The sequence below is a fragment of the Podarcis erhardii genome (genome assembly GCF_964252035.2).
Source record: "Podarcis erhardii genome assembly, chromosome: 1".
Taxonomy (NCBI): domain Eukaryota; kingdom Metazoa; phylum Chordata; class Lepidosauria; order Squamata; family Lacertidae; genus Podarcis; species Podarcis erhardii.
In genome coordinates this window covers 35,612,607-35,640,103 of record NC_138497.1, presented here as the reverse complement: position 1 = coordinate 35,640,103, position 27,497 = coordinate 35,612,607, and the positions used below count along the sequence as shown (strand labels likewise).

The window sequence follows — 27,497 nt, the reverse complement described above, 5'->3', positions numbered from 1 at the left end:
GAGTGAGGAAGGATATAAAACTTTTTATCAATCAGTTAATGAAATAAAATGTCATCTCCTGCCTTAATTACTGCAGCTCGTTCCTCTTTGGTCTCGTTGTCTCTCTGGAATTATGCCATCAGAACCATTCACCATTTCTCTCTTTCCACCTCTCTCTGTTTCTTTCCTACCACCCCTCTTTCAAACTCTTATTTTCCATGAAGCCTTCGGCACAACCTCCAAGTTATCATCTCCTGAAGTTAAGCATGTTCATCTTCCTGTCTTTCTGTTGCAGGGGTAGGGAAGCTGTGCCCCCTCCAGATGTTTGTTGAACTTCAACTCCCATCCTCCCTGACCATTGCCCTTGTTGATGTCCATGTTGTCTCCCCTCTATTTGGTATCATAAATTGTCAGCTCTTTCATACTGTAGGTCTAAACATTATGTATCCTTTTTTTAAAAATATGAAAGTTCATAAGTGCCATTCATTGGTTTCCATATTGAGTGGAAGCAAAAAAAAAAAACAAAAAAACTAGCCATCATCAACTTTATGAATACTTGAGTGAAGTATTTTGGTTAGAATTAAAGTAAATGTATACTTTTATTCAGGTGAACAAGCGTTCAGGTCTTGTTATGTGTGACTTCACAATTGTTACAATTGGGTCACCACATAAGTCTGAGCACATGAACATTTTGTTTCTTTGCCTTATAATTCTGCAAGGTAGTAGTACAGCATGTGTGTGGTCTGAGTATTCTCCCCCCCCCTTTTTTTTTTTTTGCAGACGTGATCTGCATTTAATCTGTGCAAAATTAATTCCCTAAGCTGCTGGCAGGCAGCATGTACTTGTTAATTATTCAGGTGGATGACAAATGCAGAGCAGAGGTTCTCGCAAAGACAAAGTTTGTATGATGCATGTTTAGTAACTGATAGGCTTGACATTCTGTGGTGTCTTATTCAATGCTAATCCTAATAAGCTGCCTGATGAGATGAACGCCTATCCTCCTGTCCTTTATAGAGAGAAAACAGAGATTTGAAAGAACTTCATTATAGCAATAAATCCCATACTTTCTGTTATTCTTGGTGAAAAGCGATCTTGTCCAGATGAATAACAAAAAAGGAAGAAAAAAGTCAGTATTCCATTATAGCACTGAGCGCCGAAATGAATAGAAGAATACATTGCAAATAACTTCTCTGTGAAGGGAGCAGGAAAGCTTAATTTTATTGGCGGGCCTATTATTTTGTACTGTAATGCTCTTAATATTCTTTTGCATTTGTCTACAGAAGATGTAAACCTATTGATAGTCCTTTGAGGATTTGCAATTTGTAAGCCACATCAGTGCTTTGTGTGTATAGATAGATAGATAAGTTTCTGTTGTTTCTCAAGTTATATATGCAAGTTGATTTTGCTTGTCACTTAGAGGGACACATGATCTGGCCCAAAGTTGCCCACATCTACAGGATATGTATGTTCAGAGCCAAATGAGATGCTCTACGCTTCCATGCTTCTTTTTCTTTTTTAATAATTGAGTTACGTTTTTCCTTTCTTTTCTCCCTGCCCAAATGCAATAGCAGCATGGTGATTAACACTAAGGGGTCATCTGTGTCTCAGCTTGACTTAGAAACCCCTTTTGCCTCCTTTAATTTCCCCTCATCCATGCAGCACTCTCTTACAACTACTGTTTTGTTTTTTGTTTTGTTTTTTTTTAAAGAAATGTTTTTATTAAACATTTCATTGGATTTCAAAAGTACATAGAGCATCTCTGCCTTCAGTTCCTTCCAATCCCTCCCACCCCCACGAAGAAGCAGATTGGTACACGTTAATATACAATCCTGGCTCTGAATGTCTCCTTGGTACAGTGGTACCTCGGGTTAAGTACTTAATTTGTTCCGGAGGTCCATTCTTAACCTGAAACTGTTCTTAACCTGAAGCACCACTTTAGCTAAGGGGGCCTCCTGCTGCCACTGCGCCGCCGGAGCATGATTTCTGTTCTCATCCTGAAGCAAAGTTCTTTTTTTTATTATTATTAATTTTTTAAGAAAGTTTTTCTTTTACAAATTTAAATAACACATTCCTATCCAATATAATACATGATTCTTTTAGACTTCCCCCCGCTCCCTCCACAATCCTCATAATTTTAAATTTAATTCACATTTCCTTTATAATTGTATTGCCAGTTAATAAGTCTTTACAGCTCTTTTCCCTCTTACAATACCCTTTCTCCTCACAAAGCCTCTTTAAATCCAACTAGCGTTGTCTGTTCATCACAAATATTTTCCAGATAAATCGTAAACTTTCTCCAGTCCTGTGTGAACTTGTGATCTTTTTGGTATCTAATTTTTCCTGTCAGTTTATCTAATTCAGCAAAGTCCGTCAGTTTCCGTCTCCATTCTTCCAATGTTGGTAATTCTTCTTGTTTCCATTTTTGAGCCATTAAAATTCTTGCCGCAGTCACTGCATATTGAAAAAGTTTATAATCACTTCTATTAATTTCTCTTCCTGTAATTCCTAACAAAAAGGCTTCTGGTTTCTTCACAAACGTATATTTAAACATCTTTTTCAACTCATTATATATCATTTCCCAGAAGCCTTTTACTTTCTTACACTCCCACCACATATGATAAAATGACCCTTCCCTTTCCTTACATTTCCAACATTTGTTACATGTCTTATACATTTTTGCTAATTTAATGGGAGTGATATACCATCTATATACCATTTTCATAATGTTTTCCTTTATCGTCATGCATGCAGTGAATTTCATATTTTCCTTCCATACCTTCTCCCAATCTGCTAGCTGTATATTATAACCAAAGTCCCTGGCCCAATGTATCATAACTGATTTAACTTCTTCGTCCTTTGTTTGCCATTCCAATAACATTTTATACATTTTTGACAATACCTTGTAATCATTATTTATTATCTCTTTCTGAAATCTAGACTCTCCTTCAATATATTTCCTCTCTTTGCAATCCTTTTTAAACATTTCGTTTGTTTGGAAGTAGTGCAACCAATCATATACATGTTTTTTGACTTGTTCATATGGCTTCAATTTCCATTTCCCCCCTTCTTTAATTACAATGTCTCCATAAGTCATCCAATCCTCTCTCATATTTGTCTTTTTGACACTCATGACCTCCAGTGGGGATAACCAATGAGGTACATTTGGTTCCAAAATATTTTGGTACCTATCCCATATTTCTATTAGGGCACCTCTAAAAATATGATTGGCAAAACTTTTGTGAGCTTTCTTCTTTCCCAACCATAGGTAGGCGTGCCAACCAAACCTGTTGTCAAACCCTTCCAAAGCCAATAACTTATTGTTTTTTAATATTATCCAATCCTTTATCCAACAGAGACAAGATGCTTCATAATAAAGTTTCAGGTCTGGCAGGGCGAACCCACCTCTTTCTTTCGCATCAGTTAGTAACTTAAATTGTATTCGTGGCTTTTTGCCCTGCCAGATATATTTTGAAATCATTCTTTGCCACTCTCTGAAGATCTTTGTCCCCTTGATTATTGGAATCATTTGATTCAAAACACATAATTGTTTTGAAATAAGTCAATGTTTTTTTGGGTTAACCATATTCCTAAATATTTTACCTTCTTCGCCACTTCCATCTCTGTTTCTCTTTGCACTTCTTCTGTCAAACTTTGGTCCAAATTCTTCACCATAAGTTTAGTTTTCCTCTTATTTAATACAAATCCGGCCACTCTTCCAAATTGGTCAATTTCTTTTATAACTTCTTTTAGACTACTTGTCGGATCTTCCACCGTAATTACCAGATCATCGGCAAAGGCTTTAACTTTGTATTGATTTTGACCTACTGTTACCCCCTTTATTAGTTCATTTTGCCTAATAGAACTAAGCAGGACCTCCAGAACCGTAATGAATAACAGTGGTGAGAGAGGGCATCCCTGTCTTGTACCTTTCTTTATATTCACATCCTCTGTGATTACATTATTTACGATCAATTTTGCTCTCTGTTCTGAATATATTGCCTTTATACCGTTATAAAAATCTTCTCCCACTTCCATCATTTCCAAATTTTTCAACATGAATTCCCATGAAACATTATCAAACGCTTTCTCTGCATCCACAAACATTAAAACGGCTTGTCTGTCATTACTGGCAGTCAAATATTCCAGAATATTTATTATATTTCTTACATTGTCCTTCATATGTCTGCCAGGAAGGAAACCTGCCTGATCTTTATGGATATGTTGTTGCAATATCTTCTTAAATCTTGTTGCCAAGATACCCGAGAAAATCTTGTAATCTGTGTTTAGCAGAGATATCGGTCTATATCTCTTACAACTACTGTTGCCCCACACTTTCTCATCCCTAAATCCAGAAGCTCCCTATGCAATCAATGTCGCTCTCCTATTCGCATTTTCAAAGCACCCTGTATGATAGCAAGCCAGTAAGCACTTTATATGGCAAACAATGATTGATTTACTGATTTTATTTCATAAAATTTATATGTCGCTTGATTATAATGAATCCACAAAGTGGTTTACAATATATGCTTTAAAGGTGAAACAAGGTTTAGCTATCACAGGGCACCCTAAGCAACAGCAAGCTTCATGTGGGAACTGTGCATAATTTGCAAACCTTCACAGATAAATATAAGAATAATAAAATGGACGGGGAAATGTTGTATGACTGATGGAGCAATTCAGTGCCATGCTATGTCAATCGTTCCGTCACAAAAAGTATTTCAGCTTGCCATATGGAACAACCCCACTCTTCTCCATGTGCATGCTGTTCTCAGTGGTTTTCCCAATCGCGTGGATCAGTTTTGAGGCACATGGCTGTGGAAAAGAGGGAAAGCCCAGTTGCACAAGTGGAGGTTCTTTCGAGGGCTTCCGTCGATGGGACTCATTAGTTGAAAGAATGCACACTCTTTCTGGAATCCAAAATAACACACAAACACACACACGTCCTGAAATAAATTGCAAACTAAATATCCTGAACACGTGATGAGACTCCATTCAGTGGGTATACCTGGATAGTGTGCTTACTAGTAAAAATAAATGAGAAAGTTCAAGGGATATGCTTGTATCTATTCTTCTGATTTGTAAATCTAATATCTCAACCCCTCCTCCCCCCACTTCAGGTTTCGTTGGGCTCCGCAGATTGTTATGCCGAAACTGCCAAACTCTTTTGTACCAGGATTTAAGAGGTTATAGAAATTGGAGTGTAGAGAGGAAAGCCTTCAGCAGGTTCTACTAATATGTGTTTCCACTTTTCTCCCCCGTTTTCTTCCCCAAATTGTTAAGCATGGTGGTTTCATTGCTAAGACTTAATTTTACCTAGCAGAAAAATGCATTATGTACTGGGTAAGTAATTGGTGTCTACAGAGTAATTTCATAAGGCACTTGATACATAATAGCCGATGTTGCTCTTTTTCATAAGGGGGGGGGCAGCTCAGCTATGTGGTTGAGCTTATACTTTAAAGGTAGAAATGCTCATATACTTTCATCCATTTTTCCTTATTTACACATTAAGACTTGTGAGCACTTTATAAGTAAAATATAACAAGATATTACAAAAATAGCAATAATGTATATTTTAAGGAGTAGGTTGTTATTCAAAACAGGTAATCTTCTGGACCAAATTAATTGGCCTGTAGGCTTGTCCTAATCAAATTGAAACTGGGTAATTCAGGACTCATTTACCAGATAGAACAGTCTGCCTTTCATTTATCTTAAAATTAATTAATAAGATGGTTTTGATAGTGAATCAGGCCTAACTTTTATGTAACCCTTCTTATGCTGTGTCATACAGTCATGTGTAGAGTTATTGAGAAGTACCGGTAAGTCCACGGAGCTTAATCCCATATCAGTGTATATAAGGTTGCAGCCTAAATAATTTAGTTTAGTGCTTTAGTGTTATTATAGAAGAGTTTCCAGAGGGGTAGCATGTGATTGTGTGGCATCTTAAAGACTAACCAATGTATTACGGTTTGAGATTTTGTTGACTACGGTCCATTTCATCCAGTGCATGGAACCTCAGTGGTCATGAGATGCATGGAATGGTATACATATATAGGGGTAGAAATAAAGAGATGATCTGCTTCAATGTTTGTATGATTTTTAGATGTGTATTTGTATTCACCTGATCCATATTGTTTTAAGATCTGCATTGCATGTGATGACTCTTGAGAGTCTTGGAGACCTGGATTCGTAATCCGTGTTGCATTTCGCCTTCCCCACATTAATTTGTTTAATATACTTTGTCTGTATCAAAGACACACAGAAAACCACAAACTGAGCAGAACCACACTAGAGCAAGCCAGCCATTTTAGTGTGTATAAACATCTTAAAAGGTTAACAGATGAAGTCAATCTTGTCACTTGTTCTTGCCCATATTGCTGCTTATTTTGACCTTTAGAATTTCTTGGTTTTATAATATTCTATATTTGCCTTGTTATATTGGATTATGACATCAATATTTCCATTTCACTTAGATGCATCTCCTAGAAATTTTACACTCAGGTTAATTTCAGATGACACGGCAAACTATGTTTTGGAGAAATGTAAACTGCATACTTATCCTTTCTTGTGTGTAGTTTTCCTCTCCATGTAGAGCTAGGCTGCATTCCAGCACATATTTACCTGAGAGTAAACTCAGTTGGACTTAATGGAACTTACTACTGAATATCCATGCATAGGATTGTGCTGTTAGCCTGGCTGTCCTCTCCTGACTGGATATCTTGAAAATCCATCAGCTAGATACCTTTCTTAATTTTCTTTTTGATTTCTATTTTAGTATAATATGGGATGAACCTCTAAGAACTATTCCTGATTCTGCAGAGCCTAAATTTGACCTGCCTTTGTGCTATTTTTTTAATAATATGATTGTATTTGCTGCTCTATGCTGTTGTTTTTATTATGTGAAGTTATAGTTTTATTGATTTAAAATGATTTTTACTTTGTTTTAGGTATGTTCTGATATCTCTTGAAGAAGTGTAGTGTATAAATGTTTTTACAATAACAAACAGATAAAAATATTTTGCCTAAGACTGCGATTCTGCACCAGAAGGAAGAGCTATTGAATTCATTGGGTTATTTTTGAGTAAATATGTCCAGGATTAGGTTATACAAGATTGCTATAGCCTGTGAGATTGACTCATTTTGCCAGAGAGATTACTTCCAGGCAACCTGTTCGTTGAGCATTTATCTTGATTAGTTTGTACAAAGTTTGCATAGGGATGTTATACATCTGTGGCTATTGAGCATTCCTTAAGGTTTGTTTGGAGGAAGGATATATAATGTCATATCAAGCTGCTGTTTTCTCGTGTTTTGCAGTGCATTTCCCCATCACTTTCCTTTCTGCAAAAGGTTGAGGGGCTTTTGGTTGAAGTAGGTTTCCTGCATTAGAGTTCCAAATAAACTTGAATCGCACAACCTGAATTTACTGGTATGTGATTGAATCCCACCCACAAGATAGTGACAGTCTGGAAGCACTCAGAGTCATATTGCCTTTTCCCACACTGATTTTCCATAGAATATGCCATACTTGATGGGTGTGGATTTTCCTAACACAGGTTAAGCTGGTGTTCCTAATATGTCAGCATATTATGCTGATATATTGATAATATTGAAATATTGATAATGTTTTCCCCTAGCTAGCAAAAAATAAAGCTAATATCGTTGCAGAGCACTCTAGTAATGGACATGTTAATACCAATTCATTTTATCTCATCTCAGAGGATATTGATAAACAAATATTGGTTATTGCCATCTGTTTTATTCAGTTGCCTGCAGAAAGCATGCACTGTAACATCTATCCCTCATTGGTAGTGGCTGGTGGATGGGAACCATTTAATATATCTACCAACATGGCGACTTTATTATAAATAATAGCAGTCAGCCAGTATGTGAATGACAGAAAGTTTACACAGGATGGGAAAGTTTTAAGTTTCAACTAATTGATAGTATTTTTTTGATAGTATTGATAGTATTTTTTTTCCTTTTAAGAATTACAAAGACAATAAACAGACTGGCATTTTTCTTTTGCATAATGTGTCATGTATTCATAAAGATTCTTTCAGTCAATATTAACATTTATTTTCTGATTATGGCATGATTATTTCTTAGGTGTTGTTACATTTATTGCCCTGGCTGTGAAAATGCTAACCAGCATTTTAGTATGACATTTACTGTGTTCCAAAATGTGTAATTATTATTCAATGTCTCTGAACCCCATTTTTATAAGTAAGGCACTGTTCAACTTTACTTTCATAATGGAATTTGAAGTATAGCCCAGGTCTGCAATGGCTGACACATTTTGGCTATTCAGTATGCATTTACATATGTGAGCTGGGTATATTGTATATTACATATGGTGAGCTGAGTATATTGAGAGGAAGGGAAATGGAATCCCACACAAGAAATTGCTATCATGAACATAGTATTTGATTATTGCTGTTATTTGCAAGCTGCTGACCATTTATCAGTTGAGAATAAATGAAAAGAGAAGGAAAAAACTTGCATTTCTTAAATTTCTGCCCCTGTTTCCTCAACTTTACCTGATACGTTAAAAAGGAGAGAATTTCACTCAAAGAGGGACAGCCATCTTTCATGCACACTAAATTCTCAAATAATAAATAAACTGGATCTGTTTGAATTCTCTGTCCTGGAAACCCAGGCAAAGCAGTAAAGCCTCCTCCAAGTGATTTGCAAAGGCCTCTGCAGCTTTGTGTGAGCCTCCAGGGTACAGAAGACCAGGACATATTTTTGTTGTTGAAAAATGGCCTTACGTGAGTGTCTGAACGAGTGTTGTAAATTAAAAAAGATTCTCCAGGGCCAGGCCCTTGAAAACAGATAGTCTTAATGCCTCCAAAATATGCTACTTCATTCTACTTAGCAACTTGTATCGTAATGGTAGAGGAGGATGTACCGTAATTCACTATTTAATTCGACTGATAAGGTTAAAAATAGAATCTTTCTGGGTCCCGTCCCCCCGAAATTAAATTACACAGAAGGCTTCAGCAACAGAGTGGGAAAACCCCTTGCTCTTTTTGTTCTTATAATGACTGAGATAATGCTAGATAATATCCAGATATGTTGCCAAGTTTTGCAGTAGCTAATTTTCTCTAGCCTTGAGTTATTAGACAGGTTATAAAGTATTGCTATTGATGTCATGTCAATAATTTAGATGTGCATATCGAACATCCAGTGTCACTTAGAGAGAGAGAAAATTGATTAGGATCTTCACTCCTATCCTCTCATTTCTAAAGAACACTTTTTAGATATAATCTGATAAAGATGTAGCTCAGTAACTCATATTGACTGCCCCATCCAATTTTTAAACCATTGGAAATCTTTCAAGTTTTTCCTATTAAGGTCTAGATTGTTTCACTGTATTCCATATTATTATTTATTTTTTAAAAACACATGTATAACTTACCTTTCCATTGGGTACAGCATTGCGCAGAGTGGCTTTCAGTCAAAAATAAGTTTTTAGAAGTTTAAAAAAACCAAAAACCACAGCTCCCTCTTAAATAAGTGCTTATAGTATTTTCCAATGCTGTTTTTATGGATTGAAGTTTGAAAACTAGATGCTACTGCCAGTACTTGTCTGAAAGCTTAGACATAAGCTGGAGTGTGATGCCTGGTTACGGGAACAACATTTTTACGAGGGAAGATGCAAATTGGGGTGAGGGAGGCTCAGATAGCGCTTGGATGTTGCTGGTAATGCCATAACACAGTTAACAGGAATAACAGGAGGAGTAGACTGGAAGAGGTAAGGTCATGGAAGTAAACTGGAAGAGGAAATAGGGAATTGGAAGCTGGAGCTGAGCAAATGAGACCACATAGAATTTCTCACATGGGACAATATAGCTCCTTTTCCCAAGGGCTACCTGGTACTGATCTCAGGACCAGAGAGACGAGGTGGGATGGAATCAAGGGAAGTAGGGGAGTGTGTACTCAGTACCACACTACAGTAATCCTTAGGATTGGCAGCATTGATCACATCTGTGTTGCTGCTGTGCTGAGTTCTTGAGAATGAAGGTTCCTAAACCCAAACCAGACTTCACTAACAGAGTAAGACACCAGATATTTATCATAATCTACGAGATTGGCCCCTACCATAAAAATCTATTTAATATTTTTTTAATCCATAACATTCTTGAAGAGTCCTTTAGGATTCTTGCTCCTTTTCGCCTCCTGAAGTTTTAACTGCATTGACAATAAATTTTGGATTAAATACTGCTAAGATCTTACCCTAGGGTGCTACATTCTGCCATGTGGGTTCTGTAGCACAAAAGGAAATCCTATGTAAATGTATGCTGTCATACCAGAAGCACTCTTGATTGCATACTGGAATTTTAGGAAATAGGGGATTTATACGGAACAGTCCTCTATGCCAACTGCTTTTTCTCTATGCTCATATCTTTAGCACTACAAAGCACTCTCTTGGCGGTGCAGGCATGTAAAGATGTTATTCTTTCCATACAAAGAATAAAAGTAGAAATCTAACTTCTGTTATAGCATTTTTACATGTTTATTCCAGCCTAAAAGCTTAATAATATCTAAAACCCGTTTCATTTGCAGAAGAATTGAAGTATTCATAGCAAGCTTTCCTATTTAACTAATAATGTTACTGTTTTAAAATAATGGTTTGAAGGCTATCTAGAATGTATAACTTGCTGCTAAAATGGAACACACAAGACGAAATGGTTAAATCGGCTATGATAAAATGGGCACAGGATATTGGGCATAACATTATGTTCGAGGACTGGGAAAGGTTGTGGACCACTGGGTTGAACTTCACTGCATGTAATGCTCTGAAGGAAAATGTTATGAAAATGATATATAGATGGTACATGACCCCAGTTAAACTTGCCAAAATATACCATTCGTCTGACAATAAATGTTGGAAATGTAAAGAAAATGAAGGAACATTCTTCCACCTCTGGTGGACATGCCCTAAGGTGAAGGCCTTCTGGGAAATGATATACAATGAGCTGAAAAAGGTATTTAAGTATACCTTCACTAAGAAACCAGAGGCCTTCCTTCTGGGTATTGTCGGCCAGAAGGTGTTAAAGAAGGATCGAACATTTTTCATGTATGCAACAACGGCAGCAAGGATTCTCATCGCAAAAAATTGGAAAACTCAAGATTTACCCACACTGGAAGAGTGGCAGATGCAGCTGATGGACTATATGCAACTGGCCGAGATGACTGGCAGAATCCGAGACCTGGGAGAAGAAAAGATGGAGGAAGACTGGGAGAAATTCAAGATGTATCTACAAAAACATTGTAATTTGTTTGAATGTTAAGAAGGATGCTAGATTATAAAAAACTGGCCACCACTAAACTAGAGTTAAATTTGATGATAAGTGAGACTAAAGAAAATATAAAAATTTTATTGGAAAAAGTGTTAAATCATATTGGAATGTGTGGACATGAGATTGTAAACAAGTTGATAATTTGTTTGGAAAAATTTTTTTTTAATGATGTAAATGGGAGAGGGGGACGTGAGGGAGTCCAAAGAAGTGAAGAATTTGTTGTTATAAAAGTAAGATTGTTTTATGTGTGCATTTATATTTTAAAAAAAAAACCTTAATAAATATTTATAAAAAAAAATAAAAATAAAATAATGGTTTGAAGGAAAGCTTCTCTCAAATGATTTCCCCCATCTTCCTTGGAATCTCATTCTTTTCCATGTATTTACATTGTCATTATAGGACCATGAGATTGACTCTGAATATGTATTTACCAAATATATTCTAGCTTCAATTTACTTGTGTTTTGAAGTCTGAAAAAATTAACAAGCATGTCATCTGACTACAAACTCTCTCTCCAAAATACAGGTTTTTGCTAAGAGACATAAATATTTATTTCATCAAACTCTTCAGTGATTTAAGTTATTTTCTGTTTTCACTGAAGTTGCTTTCCTTGCAGTAGTGTATATTTAAGCAACATATATTTGGGAATTGCTTTTAAAAAACTCCAACAACTTTGCTTGCCTTAATAGTCAATAACGCCATGTTTCCAAATGAGCTAAGTTAGCAGATTGGGTTCCACAATCATTTTTGCTTGCAGAAGAAACAGTGTACAGCCACTGTAGCACACCACTTCCTTTTAATAAAGATGACAGAATCTTGCGAACAAAGATACGGTAATAAGATCTATGTGAGGAGTGTCCCTAAAGGCCAGTCATTATTGTCTCAAAAAAGTTCAGGGTATAGTTAAGAGAATATTCAGTTCAGGGCTAGCTTCAGCAGCCAGCCTAGTTGGGAATCTGCCATGGCACACTGCCAACCACATTAGGATGCATAAGCACCCCGCTGCTCGCCCTGAAAGGGATCAAGCCTTTGAAAGCATCCTAATCAAACTGTTGCAAAAGCTTGACTTTTTGGGTGCCCCATCCCCTGGCAGGAAAAGACATTCCACCAGGGCCTAGGGAGCATGCACCACCTCTGCTAGTTCCCCTGCTGTCTCCCAGAGCAAGGTTCAGGGCCTTGCGTGGCAGAAAAGGGAGAGAGTAGATCACAGCATCAAGGCAAGTAGGGGTCTGCCCTCCTTGATCCTGCTCACGAGCATCCATGCCAGGGTATTCCCTTTTGCATTCTGTCCCTATTTGAACACTTGTGGCACCCCTAAACCAGTTGCTGATTGTTACTTTAAAACAGGAGGCATGAAGGACAGCTGCTTGAGACAAAGTTTGCTACCAGAGTCACACCACAAGGACCTTTATTTATGTACAGTGGAACCTCGGTTGTTGAACGCTTCGGAAGCTGAACATGCCTTTTTGAACACGCCTCGGAAGTCCAACGGCTTCTGAGGTGCGTTTTTCCATTTTTTAAAAGGAATTTGCCAACAGGCAAGTGCGCCTCAGTAGTTAAACGTTTTGGAAGTTGAACAGTCTTCCAGAACGGATTATATTTGACAATGGAGGTTCCACTGTGTGTAGATTAAGAAGGCTAATCCCCAAATGCTTCAAGTTGCATGAATTTATGCACATAGAATTTCCTATTGGACCTTTGTCTGAATCCATGGACATCAGTGGTGGGTTCAGTCCTACTCCATGGCCTCCATGTGTTCTAACTAAGATATGAAAAGAGTTACTGTGAAGTTGCCATGCATTAAATCTTCACATGACCCATTTCACACACATGCAAACTGTTGGGTTTGAGCAATGTGTAGGACTGCTGCTTCCTAAGGCATTCAGTTCAAATGAGTTTACATATACTTCCCATAATGTTTACCTTCCCAATCCACTTGCCCTCCCTCCCACCCCCGGCAGTTTCCAATCTAGAGGTGAAAACTGCTGGAATCGCTGCTCACACCAATGTATGTGAATTAGGCAGTAGGTATTGCCTCTGGCAAAACTGAATGAGAGTATAATCTCTACACCACTTAGCAGTTTAAATGGTTATTAGGATGTAAATTTCTGCTGAGATAAATTCATGTTCAGAAATACACTGTTCAATCACTTGAACAGGTAGATGTTGGGCAATTTATTTGCTCAAATCATTAATGATTTGTTTCCTAGATGGTGACGTCACTTCCAGTTTTTGGTTGCATAGATGATTTCATTCAGATAGGAAAAGGCTGGATTCATGCTGCATTTAGAAGGAACTGGTATGACTTCTGAACATCAAGAAGGTGGTTGCTCGGAACATATGATGTTGTTAAAAGTTCCAAGAAAAACTTTTGAGATGAATATTTTACTGAAATAAAATACGACCATTACTGCGTGTGTGAAAAAAAGATCCAAAAACATTATCTGATTTGTTGTTTTTCTCGCTGTGTTTTCCAGTAGTGGGTCATGGGACATAATTGGCTATTGCTTCCCTTGGAAGCTTAGCAGCCTGTTGTGTTGACAGCTCTCAAGTTGCCTCTGGGTACGTCATAGAGTAAAGCTTCTGATGGGTTCTCTGCATTTTGAACCAAGCCACTGTGAATTTAATCATGTCCCCTCCTGAGTTATATGATGTACAATTGAATTTGTTATTTAACTGAAACAGACCACCTTTTTATGATTTCTGTGTTTCTATCACATCCCTGGATCTGGAAACTTCTGTTTCAGTGTATCTGAAGAAGTGTGCATGCACACGAAAGCTCATACCAAGAAATGACTTAGTTGGTCTTTAAGGTGCTACTGGAAGGAATTTGTTTTGTTTTGACTATGGCAGACCAACACGGCTACCTAACTGTAACTGGATCCCTGGATCTGTAAGAGTAAGCTCTTGCTACATTCAGTCTTTTGTTCATTCCAGAATTTTCAATGGCATAGTGAAAAAGATGAGTATTAGTGGACAGTTGAAGCACATCTTTCAAGCTTTACATTATCAAGAAATACTTTTAAATCTAGGTTACAGGATTTGCAAATCGTGAAAGAAAACTGTTTAAAGGAGAAACATTCTGACAGAGAAATAACAAACTCATTTACTTTATTATTATTATTATTATTATTATTATTATTATTATTATATTGTGAACTTGGAGCACAATCAAGAGTATTGGAGCCAATTCTTCCTAAATTAAGCTGCTTTTGTAATCCTATAACATAGAAGAAACTTGTGACATGCTGCTCTTAGAATATGTTGAATTAGATGTCAACCTTTATTTCTGTTGTGATCAAATAAACATCATAGCCATAGCAGTACAGTGGTACCTTGGCTTAGTTGTCAAACAAATCAGCTCCCGAATGCCGGAAACCCAGAAGTAAGTGTTCTGGTTTGTGAAAGTTTTGCGGAAGCCGAACATCCGATGCGGCTTCTGCTTGACTGCAGTTGACTGCAGGAAGCTCCTGCAGCCAATTGGAAGCCGTGTCTTGGTTTTCGAACGTTTTTGGAAGTTGAACGGACTCCCGGAACAGATTAAGTACGATAACCAAGGTACCACTGTGTTAGGAAATGTATCTCTAAATTAGAGGTGCTTGATCAGACCAAAGGCCCAACTAATGCAACATTTTGTTCTCACATTGGCCAGTTCTGGACATCCCTATTTTCATCGGAGAAATGTTGGAGGTATGGTGATGTTCAGCATACTGCCTCTGATACTGGGAATAATAGAGGCTAGCATCTACTGAAAGCTTTATGCTCCGTGAATTTGTCTAATCATCTGTTAAAGCTATCCAACTTGGTGACCATTATGTGGTAGCAAATTCCATAGTTTGGGAAGGACTACAGCTCAGTGGTAGCATGCAGTAGGACCTTGGTTCAATTCCTGATACCTCTAGGCAGGGCTAGGAAATACTCCTCCTGCCTGAAATGCTTGAGAGTAACAGCCAATACTGTGAGTTAGATGGTCTAACTTGGTATAAAGTTAGCTTCCCATCTTCATATGAGAGCAATTACTTCTACTAAGCATTGGCTTTCCTTTGCATTAGCTTTCCTTGCGCTCGCATTGCCCAATCTGATTATTTTACTTAAAACTTAGGGGGTTTTATGTTTTAAAAAATGGCACCAAAGGTGTAAATATCAATGAATAGATGCAAATAGCTAGGATTTGGGGAATCTTTGAGGAAATATGTTGGGCCTCCCAAACTCACTGGAAGACATTTAGCTGAATGTTGTTCTGAATTTGCTTTCAGACAGAAAGCATGCTTAAAACTGCTGTAACAAAGCGACATAAAGATACGGGCAAAAAAAATCTAAGTACAAACAGATTGTTGTTCTTGACTGGTTTGCCTATATTGAAACTATATTATTTTATGTGAAGTATGTGTAATAGAGCATTAGATTTGAAAACTCTGCGTTGAATATTATTTCTGACAGCCTTTTTTAAGGTCACTAAAATTCCAATAATTCAGTACAGAATTGAAGTCGATTCCAGAGAAAAATTTAATATAGTCTGCTTGCCTGCCAGCTTCAACATAGTTTCATGGCATTGAAATAGTTTGACACATTGAAATATAAAGTGCATTTGTCATATCTATTGGTGGAGTATTTTATATGATCACATCTAACAAATATCCAGTCAAAGTAAAACTTATGCTGGCCTTCTATACATGTTACTTTGAATTCTGTTTTGAAGCATGAAGTCACAAACATCTCTTAGTAATAATATAATACTGAAACTTATTCTCTGGAAATATAATGCACAGTCCAATTAATTCTGAGATATATACTATATTTTTGACATGTATAGAAATGATTATGCACTGAAAAGCTGGGCATTGTGTTTTGTTTGTATGATGCAATGTTCCCTGTGTTGTTGTTTTTCTTGCATAGCTACAAGTAAGTGATTCATTTTCTTTTTCATGGATATTTAAATGAATATTTAACCACTGATTTAAGAAGTATTATATTATAGCACTAAATATTATTATTATTATTATTATTATTATTAACAATAACAACAACAATAATTTATATGCTCCCCATCTGACTGGGTTGCCCCCAGCCACTCTGGGCACGTTCCAACAAATCAAAACATCAAACATTTAAAACTTCCCTATACAGGGCTGCCTTCAGATGTCCTATTCTTTGGGAAAGTGACTTAAAAAAAATTCAGAGACTGCACACACCAGGCACATAAAGCAGAGTATTAAGAAATATTAAATAGTATATTTAAATGGTATATCATCTCAGGCAACTTTAACACTGGGCAGCCTTTGGCTGCTGACTCCTCTGAGTGCTGCCACAGGTTGAACTGGTCAAGTGCATGCCAGTATTACTCAATTGACTCTGCCTAGATAGGCTTTTGATGCCTTATTTGTAGCTTCTCTTTCTGAGTGGTTTTGAGTGATCAGGGAAGGGGATCAAAGCTGGCTGGGATAGTGCTGACAATACTGAGCTAGTTGGACCAGTGGACCAAGTCAGCTTCTGATTATTCTGTGTTCAAGAATAGCAGGTAACATACTGATTGTGGCAGAAGTCAGAAGATATGGGCACTGGAAGAGTAATTTGTACATGAACACAAAATACGCTTTTAAAAATTTGTGACTGATCACTCTGACTTATTACCTGGGAACATGAAGAAAAAAGGTGTAGTATTAATATGGACAAATTTGAATGACATTCATTTATCAGCAGCTTGATTTCCAGAAATAGTATATAGCCCTTAGTTTATTATTCTAATACTATATTTAAAGTATAATACCTTAAAACATAATAGATAAATATATTAACACATATATTAACAGGTGTTCGCCTAGTTGACAGGTGTTTACATAGTTGACAACTGTGAAAGAATTCATTCTTTTTCTTTTTTTTCTTTTTTTTTATTAAGGGTTTTCTTGTTTTACAGTGTAAGTGTAATGCCTCGTGTATTTTTTTCCCCCGTGTAACATTTTTACAAATCCATTTCATTTGTTGAGGCATTAGGGGGAGAAGAAAAAAGAAAAGAAAAAAAAAGAAGAAGAAAGGAGGGTGGAAGGAGGGGAGATGGATGGGGGTGGGGTGGGGTAGCGGTGTTTCTATTATGCTTAATGTATGTAGTTTGGTGTCAGCGTGCTTGTGTTGTTCACTTGTGTTCCTTTGGTGGTGAGAGAGGTTGGGGTTGGCCTAGGATGTGATTGTTTGTTTGTGATTGGCTGTGGTGATCTTTGTTTTCGTGTGTGAGTGAGGTGGGTGGGTGTTACCTCCACAGGCACATACCTCCACATGTGGTGGGAGTGTCCCAAAATCCAACTATTCTGGACAACAGCCATACAAGAAATATGTAAAATAACAAAGCAAGTATTAGACTTCACCCCAGAATTGGCCCTACTAAACATCTTCCAAGACAACAATGCCCATTTACTCCACAAAGAACTCATAACCCACCTACTTTCAGCAGCCAGAAACACCATAATCAGACACTGGAGAGACCTGTCAGGAGTAAGCATGGACCAATGGTACCAAATAGTATGGGAAACAGCCCTACTAGAAAAATTAACTAACAAACTGAAACTGACACGGGGACAAACAGAAGAAGACACCTTCACCCCGGTATGGCTCCCCTTTATCACATACACAGCCCAACAGGACAATGACAATAATCCACCAACAGCATACAAATCATTCTTCTTCTTTTAATAAAAATAATGATTAAAAATGGAGGCCACAATGTAGAATTTGCTAGAGATACGTGAATTGTACCCCAATCCTTAAAAATTTGCAAAGTAATAGCCCTTCAACATCAGTAATCATCTGCATTATCTCATACTGAACTTGGTTCATGGTAGACATTTATTTGTTAGAACAGGGAACTCCCCATTTACCCGGGGGTTACGTTCTGAGGCAACACACATTTAAGTGAAAATGTATATTGGGAACACCATTGAAGCAGCCTGCAAACACCACAGTCACTGCCTCCAAATCTCTTTGCTCAAACTCCAACTCAAAGGCCTCAAACATCGATGCAAGGGCTCTTGGGATTGCACTTGCAAAGGCTTGTGGGATTGCTAGACGCTATTTACGCATCATTTTTGCCCTTTCTGCACTCTTTAATGGCAGTTTTCTCCCTTTTTTCTAGTCACTTCTGGGTTTGCGGTGCTGCACGCATGCACAGTCACACACATATTGAACGCATGTAAAATGGTTGTTTCCTGTACTGTAAAACTTAAGGCCAATTCCTACTGTATGTTATCAAAGGGGCAATGTTGCTGCTTTCTGTGGCTAAATGCCCCATCTGTCTAATGGTGATTGAATAATAGCATCATAAGTAGCATGTGGCTCACTTGAGAAGTTCAGATATCAATGTTTGGTTTCAAAAATTCTGATGTCTAGATGGGGCCAAGAGTAGATTACAGTGGTACCTCGGGTTAAGTGCTTAATTCGTCCCGGAGGTCTGTACTTAACCTGAAACTGTTCTTAACCTGAAGCACCACTTTAGCTAATGGGGCCTCCCGCAGCCGCCGCGCTGCCGGAGCACGATTTCTGTTCTCATCCTGAAGCAAAGTTCTTAACCCGAGGTACTATTTATGGGTTAGCGGAGTCTGTAACCTGAAGCATATGTAACCTGAAGCGTATGTAACCCGAGGTACCACTGTACAGGAGAAACTAGGGCATGATGCAGGTTGGAGTACAGTTCCTGCAGATGCCTGTGCATCACTTTAATAAATTGGTTTGCCATCTCCCACTTGGGGAGGGAAGGCTTTGAAGAAACTACACATGTGTATTCTTCAATCTTACCTGAAGCAGCATGTGAAAAAGTGCTTGCAATATTTATGGCTTTTATGTGCACATGCTCACACACAAACACAGTATCTGCCAACTGGCCTGATCACTTGGCCAATCTACACATCGGCTCTACTGCTTCCCAGAAAACTCATGGTGTTATGGAAATTAAGATGCATGATTTGCCCATGCAATTCAGTGCTATAATTTATACATTGCTGGATCTGTATGGGCTTTAGCAATCTGATAAAGTAGAAAATGAGCTTTCAGGATTTCTTTCTACTTGCTTTTTCTATTTTCTGCCTATTATTGTTGTAGTAGTCAATAATAAACAGCCCTTCATTATGGAATCATAGAATCATATAATTGTAGAGTTGGAAGGGACCCTAAGTGTCGTCATCTAGTCCAACCCTTTGTAATGCAGGAATCCTGCCCATAGCCATCCCTGGGCAGGCACAAACCACCAACCTTCTGGTTAGCAGCCAGGCATACTGACTCCTTGTGCCACATCCCATAGGCTCCCACAGTAGCTAATCAAACAAAATACAGCATATCGTGCAACAATTGATAAAACATTACAAACCTCATATAAAAACATTCCAATCATAATTTTCAAGCTTCCCCTCCCTCCCAAATAAAGAATGCTTGAAAGTTATTACTAAAGATGAACTCTCTAATTTGGTTCTTACTATGTGGTTTTAAAGAAAAAATAGTGAAAGGAGCATAAGGAAATCAATACCGATTAGGTGAGTGATGCATATTATTTCCTCTTCCAAGTTTACAGCACAATTTCCTCTCCATAGGAAAGAGAGCAGCAAAAGCATCTCCTGAGAATTTTAACAAGTGAAGTTCTGGTTTTAACCATTAACTTTTTACAGGTCTTTCCTAGGCACAAATAACACTTCTGCAGAAGAATGCCATCCGTATGGTTTCCTTTGAAAAAGCGACATAGGAGTTAGGAAGCAATGCAAGCTCTTTGATAAAACAAAGCTGTAGTACAAGCAGTCACTTACTTAACTGTGTTGTTTATCAGGCTGTTAAATTGTCAGCTTTTCCTGTTGCCCTCTGCTTTATTGCGGTGCCCATAGATGTTCCAGTGGCCCTTCAGGTCTTCCGCATTACTTCCAAATACTTTGGATTTAGCTCTGAAACCCACTTTTCAGATGAAAAATGCATTCCATTGTTATGAAAGCAATCAACTATCCTTTGGCACAGAAGTTCTGCTGTTGGCTTTGGTGATCCTTGGTTACTTTTAAAGAGAGAATCTTCGTGGAGAGAGATAAAATTGGGGAATCTGCATAACAGCTCAGTAATTTAGCTCACTTGCTACCTGTTTTTGTAGGGGTTGCACACACTCGCTTGGTTTTTTATTCATAATTATATGCATAATTTATGTGCAATCACAGTTATGCAAAAGCATAGGAAAATAAGAAGCTTCTGCTTTCATTTGGAGTTACTGGGAAATAAGGCTCAATAAAACTTTCAAACAAAAGTTGCTGGACCTTTTTGTTGAAAATAAGTCCAGAAGGCTGAGCTTAATGTAACATGTGGCAGGTGGCCTGCATTTGCCTGGAGAATTCCTCTAGGGCAAGACAGCTCAGCAAACACATAAATCCTTTTTTCTCTGTTATCTAGTAGCACATTTAGTTGCCATGGGGATCTTATTTATGCAGCAGATCCTCTGCAGTTCAGTTTGTGCCTAAAGTTTAAACGTACAGCTGTTACGGTAAATGCTACATGGCAATATTTTCAAAACATCGCACCTTTGAATACTTTTTTTGATTGATTTTTGTTTTGTTTTTTCACATATCAAAACATTTATGTGATCAAAATAAGATATCATTTGCTACAGAACTTCAAAGATTAAGCTAAGCAGCGACTGCTGTTTACATTGTTTCGTGATTATTTGGGGGAAGAAGAAGAAACTTTTTAATTTAAACTTGGAGGTAGTCAGAAAGTACATAGGGTTGTCTTTGCATGAGCAGAATGCACTTCCACCTGTGTAATGAAATTGCTCGTTCCTCTCTACTCCTGTGCACCCTCAGAGCAGCTTGCGGGGCGGAGGGGGGAAACAGGAAGCACTGTTGAAACGGTCAAGAATGAATTTGCTTACACAACATTGGATGCAACCTATAATGATTAAGGAATGTAGCCAATGAACTGCATCCTTTAGCTCAGTGACTTTTTGCTGTATGCTAGAACTTCTGCTATCTCTCCTCTTCCTACGTGCCCCTCCCTCAGTATTTTCTAGGTTTTCCTCCAACCCAGCAGAGAAGATTAGCAGAGGATGCAGGAAAGAAGAGAACGAGGGGAAGCTCCCATTGCACACGTAGAAGCATTCTGCTTGGATATGGCCCTAGGTTTTTGAAGATGGGCAAGACCAGTCAATTGTTTTAACTTGTTTTAAGATTGTATTTTTACATTGTTAAAACCCGCCCTGCAGCCTTATAGCGAATTCAGCATCAATAAATATCCTAAAATGAGGCAAAATCCAGTCTTCTGTGCACATGGAAGTCAGGTTAACATGGCTAACCTGTAGCCCTCCAGATGTTGATGGAATACATTCCCACCACCCCTGACCATTGGCCATACAAGCTGATCAAAGTTGGAGAGACAGGTTTGGGGAGTACTGATGTACCACAGCCACTAGGAGTCCCAGGCTATGAACTTTGGGTTCTTTTTAAAAAGCAAGTCTCTAGTTCTCCTAGAAATAAAGTTACGAAGCAAAATGGGCAGGTACCCTTCTAAGTGAATTTTGTGAGATGCACCAGCCTGGCTGCTCCCGCCTTTTAGTGTTCTTAGCCAATGAGTGAAGTCAGAGTTATGATTGATGAATGAGTCTTTTGGACACAAGATGCTGATTTCTTCTTACCTGTATGCTCTTTTCTTACCTGCTTCTGTAATGTAAATACGGTAAATAAGATAATATTGCAAAAGCAGTAATCACAGAAAAATTCAGAAAACTTAGTTCAGATAGGATCTAATTCCTACCCACCTAAGATCTATAATCTCTAAGAATATGGATTCTGGAGGTGCTGATACTTACTATGCATGTATGTTAGCATTGTCCTCAAGTCCAAACTTTTTGGCAAGATATGCTTCACATAATGAGTTATTGAATACTCTTGTCTCCAAAAAGGGCTCTTGATTATTTGAAAGGAATTCAAGGGGTATTACTCAGAAGGGTGATGGGAATGGGTGATTGGCTGATAGGTGTGGTAAACCGTGGACGACTGTTAACGACAGCAATTAGTCTTACAGGAAAAAGCAAGGGGTGAGATGGCTAAAAATAGCTTTTTGTTCTTAACTGGATCTTCTAAATCTCTAGTTAAAATACAATGATATGAGAAGGTTTTGACTAAGCTTGCGCAAGTCATACACTCAATAAAGTCATTGAAAGATGGAGCTTATTTGCAATCAATGGTTACATAACTATTTTATGATGCAAAACTGATGTAAAAAAATTGCAACTGTTCTTTTCAATGTTCTCTTTTTCTCTGCCCTCACCCCATTCCTCAAATAACAAAAAGGCCTGCTTGGTAAAATTCATAAGATAATTTTGAATTTAGGCAGCAATATAGTGGAATACCTTCAAAATAAAATTTAGAGCATCCCTTAGAAGCTTTGTGTACATGTTTTTCAGTGTCTCGATCCACATATGCTAAAACAGAAATTAAATATCAAGAGTAATAATTGTGAAATGCAATCAAGCTCATGCAGCTTTTCCCATTCATTTTTTAAAAAAGAAATTTGGTTTGCTTAGGAAAAGGAAAATGTGTTGGGTCACAATATATTTCAAAATAGGGTTTCATTTGTTGCTCATGGGATTAACTGTTTCAGTAATAATGTAAGCCCATATAGTCACCCTAATCTAGCTAGAGACCATAAAAACACACAAGCAGTTTCTGCAGTCATGATTCTTGAATGGGGAGTTTCAAATACAGCTCCCTTCTCTGATCTGCAGCCAGCACAGTATTTGCAAAGTTCTTTTAAAACAACAATAACCCACTGATCAGTTGTTGATGAGGGGGTAAGGGATCCAGTTCAGTTCCCCATGCTCCCTTTCCCCTGCCAACCTGCTGATCAATGGGATTCCAGCTTTTTCAAAATGGAGATGCATTGCCCTGCCTGCTTTACACACACAGGTTCTGCTTTCAGGAAGGCTCATTTCACGCTGTAAATATTCAAATTGGCTTGTTACCCATGGTGACCAAGGTTTTTACTAGAGTGTAGAGTTGCCATATGGCCTGATTTTCTAGGTTTTGCCTAGGTTCTGGACATGCCATCCAGTGCCTGTTTTTGATCATTACTGGGTCTGGATTCTCAGTTTTCATTTCATTATATCTCATTTCATTTCTTTCTTTCTAAAATAAAGCAGGTCTCTAGACTTTACAGAAATAGGCAAAATAACTTGCCAGAATGCTCAAATTGAGGTATCTTATTACATTCTATTATTTTTCTTTTCTTTTTGTTTAACCTAAAAAATATATCTCAGAAACTTATCACTAGTTTATGAGGTGAACAGCACAACCCTATGAATGCTTAATTTGAAGCTTAGCTGAGTACAATGGGGCTTACTCTCTCGTAAGTTAGTATAGGATTACAGCCAAAAATAGTGGGTAGAACCCAATTGTGCCTTTCTGTTTGCAGAATGGTTTTACTAATGAAAAGAAGGGAATGTGATTTCCGCACTTACTCAGAACAGCATGGAAAGTGACACGGGAGGCGGAAGGGTACATCAGGGAAAATGGCCTCATCTCTTCTCCTATTGGAAGAGGTCTCTGCTAGATCAAAGATTCTTCCATTAACAGAAGGACTTTTATTTTTAGATACAAACCAGTAAGAATGATATGACCCTAAACAAAAAATATAAACATTTAGTGAATCAACATCTAAATTAGGTGGAACAACAGTTTCCCATTAATGATTTTTATAAATTCACAATGTAATCCATGCTTTTTGACTGCAGACCTTCCAATTAACTCAAGGCAATATACATGCTTATCTTCTAAAAACGAGGCTATTTGGATATTAGGGTAAGAAGTGATGACTGACAAGGTCACCTGGTGAACTTCATTGTCTTCATGGGTCTTCCTTGGGTTAACCAAACCCTTTGACTACTGTACCACACTGGTTCTCTAGAATCTTTTCCCAAAATCCCACTGGGTGATAGTGAATTAAGTCATACTCAAATAGACCCATCAAGTCCATTCATTTCAATGAGTATACTTTGAGTAGAAGTTAGATGGACATCATCCGCTATCTCCATAGATGGAGAACATCTCCATTATAAAATGCAACTGATCCCATCAAGTTCTGCTTAAGTTTTCAGTTTCCATGGCGGTATTGTGTTACCCAAGTTTCTATGAGGTATCTTTACTTCATTTCTTCATAAAAGTAATTTCATTCTCAATTACTGTTTAAAGTAAGTAGTGATATAGGCAGCAGGCTTTTTAGCCTTCTAGATTTCTAATTTAGCCTTTTTACTTTAGTTAACCTAAATTTGATTTAGAATAAAATTCTAATTGTAAAGTTTTGCACACTCGTTATTCATCTTCATTAGCAACCTGTTCATAGTCAATATAATTTTGCAAACATTGATCTTATTTCCTGATCTTACACAAAAAAGATAATCACAAGCATCCAGAAGACACAGGTTAAGGGTAGGGGGACTGCTGGAAGGGCAATAGATGGGCAAAATAAAGCTATCCAACTCAATGGCCATTAGATTCTCCTTGGGGCATTTTTGTTCCACCTGCTGAGAAAGACAGTGGCTCAGGCAAACTTTTATACATTTGTGTGGACAGGGCAAGTTACTGTTCACAGAAATGAGTTAAACCTTGCTGAGGCTTGAGCCTTATAGAGGCGGAGTGCTCTTTAGCTACACAGGCCTAGGAGGGGGAAAGAGATGTTTGTGGCTTTCATTGATGGTTTTATTGGTTTAAAGTGCAAAATAAAGCTTTCAAAGGCAATTGTGCTGCTGTGCCTGCTAATGATGTGATTGCTTTATGGGTTTCTAGCCTTAGGCCAGCTTGCCTATTTGACACCCTTTCTCTGTTTCTTACTTTTTTGACAAAAGCTGTGAACATGTTTTTGGGATCCCTCCCCTTGCCCCGCCGCAACCATGACAACCAGAAACTTTTAATTGAAATCTAAGATCTTCAGGAGTCTGTAGAAGCTGCTGTATTTATCATTAAAAGCCATATTCCATCCTCCGTGATGTGGTCAATGCTATACAGATTTCTTCAGCTCATGTTTGTTGATCATCAGGATTAGTTTGCCAGAGAAGAGATCAGGACCACGGTGGTTGTGGTGTCTTATAGGATGAACCTGGGGGGAAATAAACTTGGTTGAAGCTGGTGACCTATGGCACATACTACTGTAGAATAAATCTTACTTAGGAAAGGCAGTGATAATGATCTTAGGGAAGATTCTTTTTGGACTGTGATATCATTCCCATATTATGTGTTGTTAAAATCTATTGTACGTTTATTTTTTAAGACTTGATTGCTCCCTCACCTCTGGGTACTAACTGGTAGTAGAACAGTACATAACTATTAAATAATAACTGAAAACCAAACAAACAAAGCACAACAGATAGAAGAAAAATCAGGGGAAAAGAGAAAAGGACTATCATAAGAAAATAAAAAGTTGTCGTCCCCCCACAATAGACTATTGAAACAACTATTGAAATATCCCCTGCCCTTAACCCCCCCCCCCCAGTTTATGGCAAAATAGTGAGGGTGTTCATGAATTCCCATGAACCTAAAGGTTTACTGCATGATTAACTTGGTATCTGGGTTGGGTCATGGGTAGCAGTTTGAGGTGAACCAGGAGCCTTGAGAAAAGCCAGTAGTCAGGACTGAATCTGCAGGATCTGCTGGATTCATGACCTGCCCGACTCCATCACATCCCTTGAGCACCCTGCTTTGGGGCCCTATGTTGGCTACTGCCTGTGGAAGAACTACAGATTGTATCCTCCTACCTGCTTGAAAGGAGGCTAGCTGTCTGTCATCGCATGACCTGCTCCCCTGCGGCCAAATTAGTAGCACTCTTCTCCATCAGTGGAAACTGGCAAAGAGGTTCCTGAGCTTCATTCTCACCATCCTCTATCAACATCACAATAGTAACCAAATTAGACCTATTGTTTTAAGAGGGTTCTTGTATAAAAATATAATACTTCACTCATCATCTTGGAAATGCCTTTGCCTTTATTTGTTTCTTGATCGACCTCAGATCTTCAGATATCTGTATTTCTCTGTCATTTGTAGATTATGAGTTTCTTGTAGACAGGCATATTATTATTGCCCCAAGTTCAGACCTTACATCTGACAATATAAAATGTCATACCATATGTTATAATTCACATACTGTGTCAAATACTTTGCTGAAGTCCAAATTGCCCACAAGAAAAACTCTATTTGAAAGGTTAGCAGTTCAGAAAGCAATGATTTGCCTTTGGTAAACCATTTGACATTCTGATTTCTTTAATTTCTTTAAGTCATTTTTCTTTTTACAAATGTAGGATGACAACAGGGAAACAGAGTAAAGCATGAAAAATATATAAGGTAGCATTTAAGTATATGAATGGGGATATATATATTTTTTAAAAAAATTGTGATGGTTGTGCTACATTGACTTTATTACCTTTTGAAAACATTGCTTAAGTTATATGCCGTGCATTATTCTTCTGACATAATAAATTAGGTTGCATTTTATTCAAATTAAATTGCATTACATCAAACATAGTAGGAAAAACTGGGACTGATGTCAGGGGATTTCTGAATGCAGGTACAGAAGAAGGAAAAGGGATTTTCATGTCACTTTCAGACATGCCAGGCACCTACCACTATGTTTACCAAAGTATTGCTGCCTTTGTTTGCTGCCAGTAAATGAAGTTAATCGTATAAAAATCAGCATTTGGAAAGAAGTGTGTGTATCTGAAAGAATTATATGACTGTAAAATAAGTTTACAGAGCAAATTACAAAAGATATAACAGCATTAATCAACACAGGCATGTAAGATCGTATAATCACCTTATTGTAGATGCTAGCAAACTTGGATAATACTTGTAGGCTGCACACACTTGCCTTGGAGAAAATCCCATTGAACTCTATGGAATTTATGTCTAGGTGGACATGCATTGAATCAGTCTGTTAACTTATTTTTATAGTCCTGTTATTATTTTCTAAACCAATCAACCCCAAAACAATGGACCTGCAAAGATTCTTGAAATTTGAAAATAAACTAGTTGGTAATCCTGAATTCAAGCGATGCCTTATGTTCAGCTGTATAAACTCTAGTCGAAAGAAGTTTGTTCCATTTAAGTCACCTTGAAATCAATGGGCCTCAATGATTCTCAGCTAACTTTTGCCCTGTTGATTTTAAATTTGACTTTTCTTCACTTACAGTGGAGCTACTGGGAAGGGATTGAATCCTTGAAATAGCCC

The 27,497-nt window shown here is 37.7% G+C and overlaps 1 protein-coding gene across 11 annotated transcripts in view; it reads left to right on the top strand.

The window, feature by feature from the left end:
- Positions 1-27,497, top strand: part of NPAS3 (neuronal PAS domain protein 3) — a 628,833-nt gene that overhangs the window by 118,763 nt on the left and 482,573 nt on the right. The window lies entirely within an intron of this gene.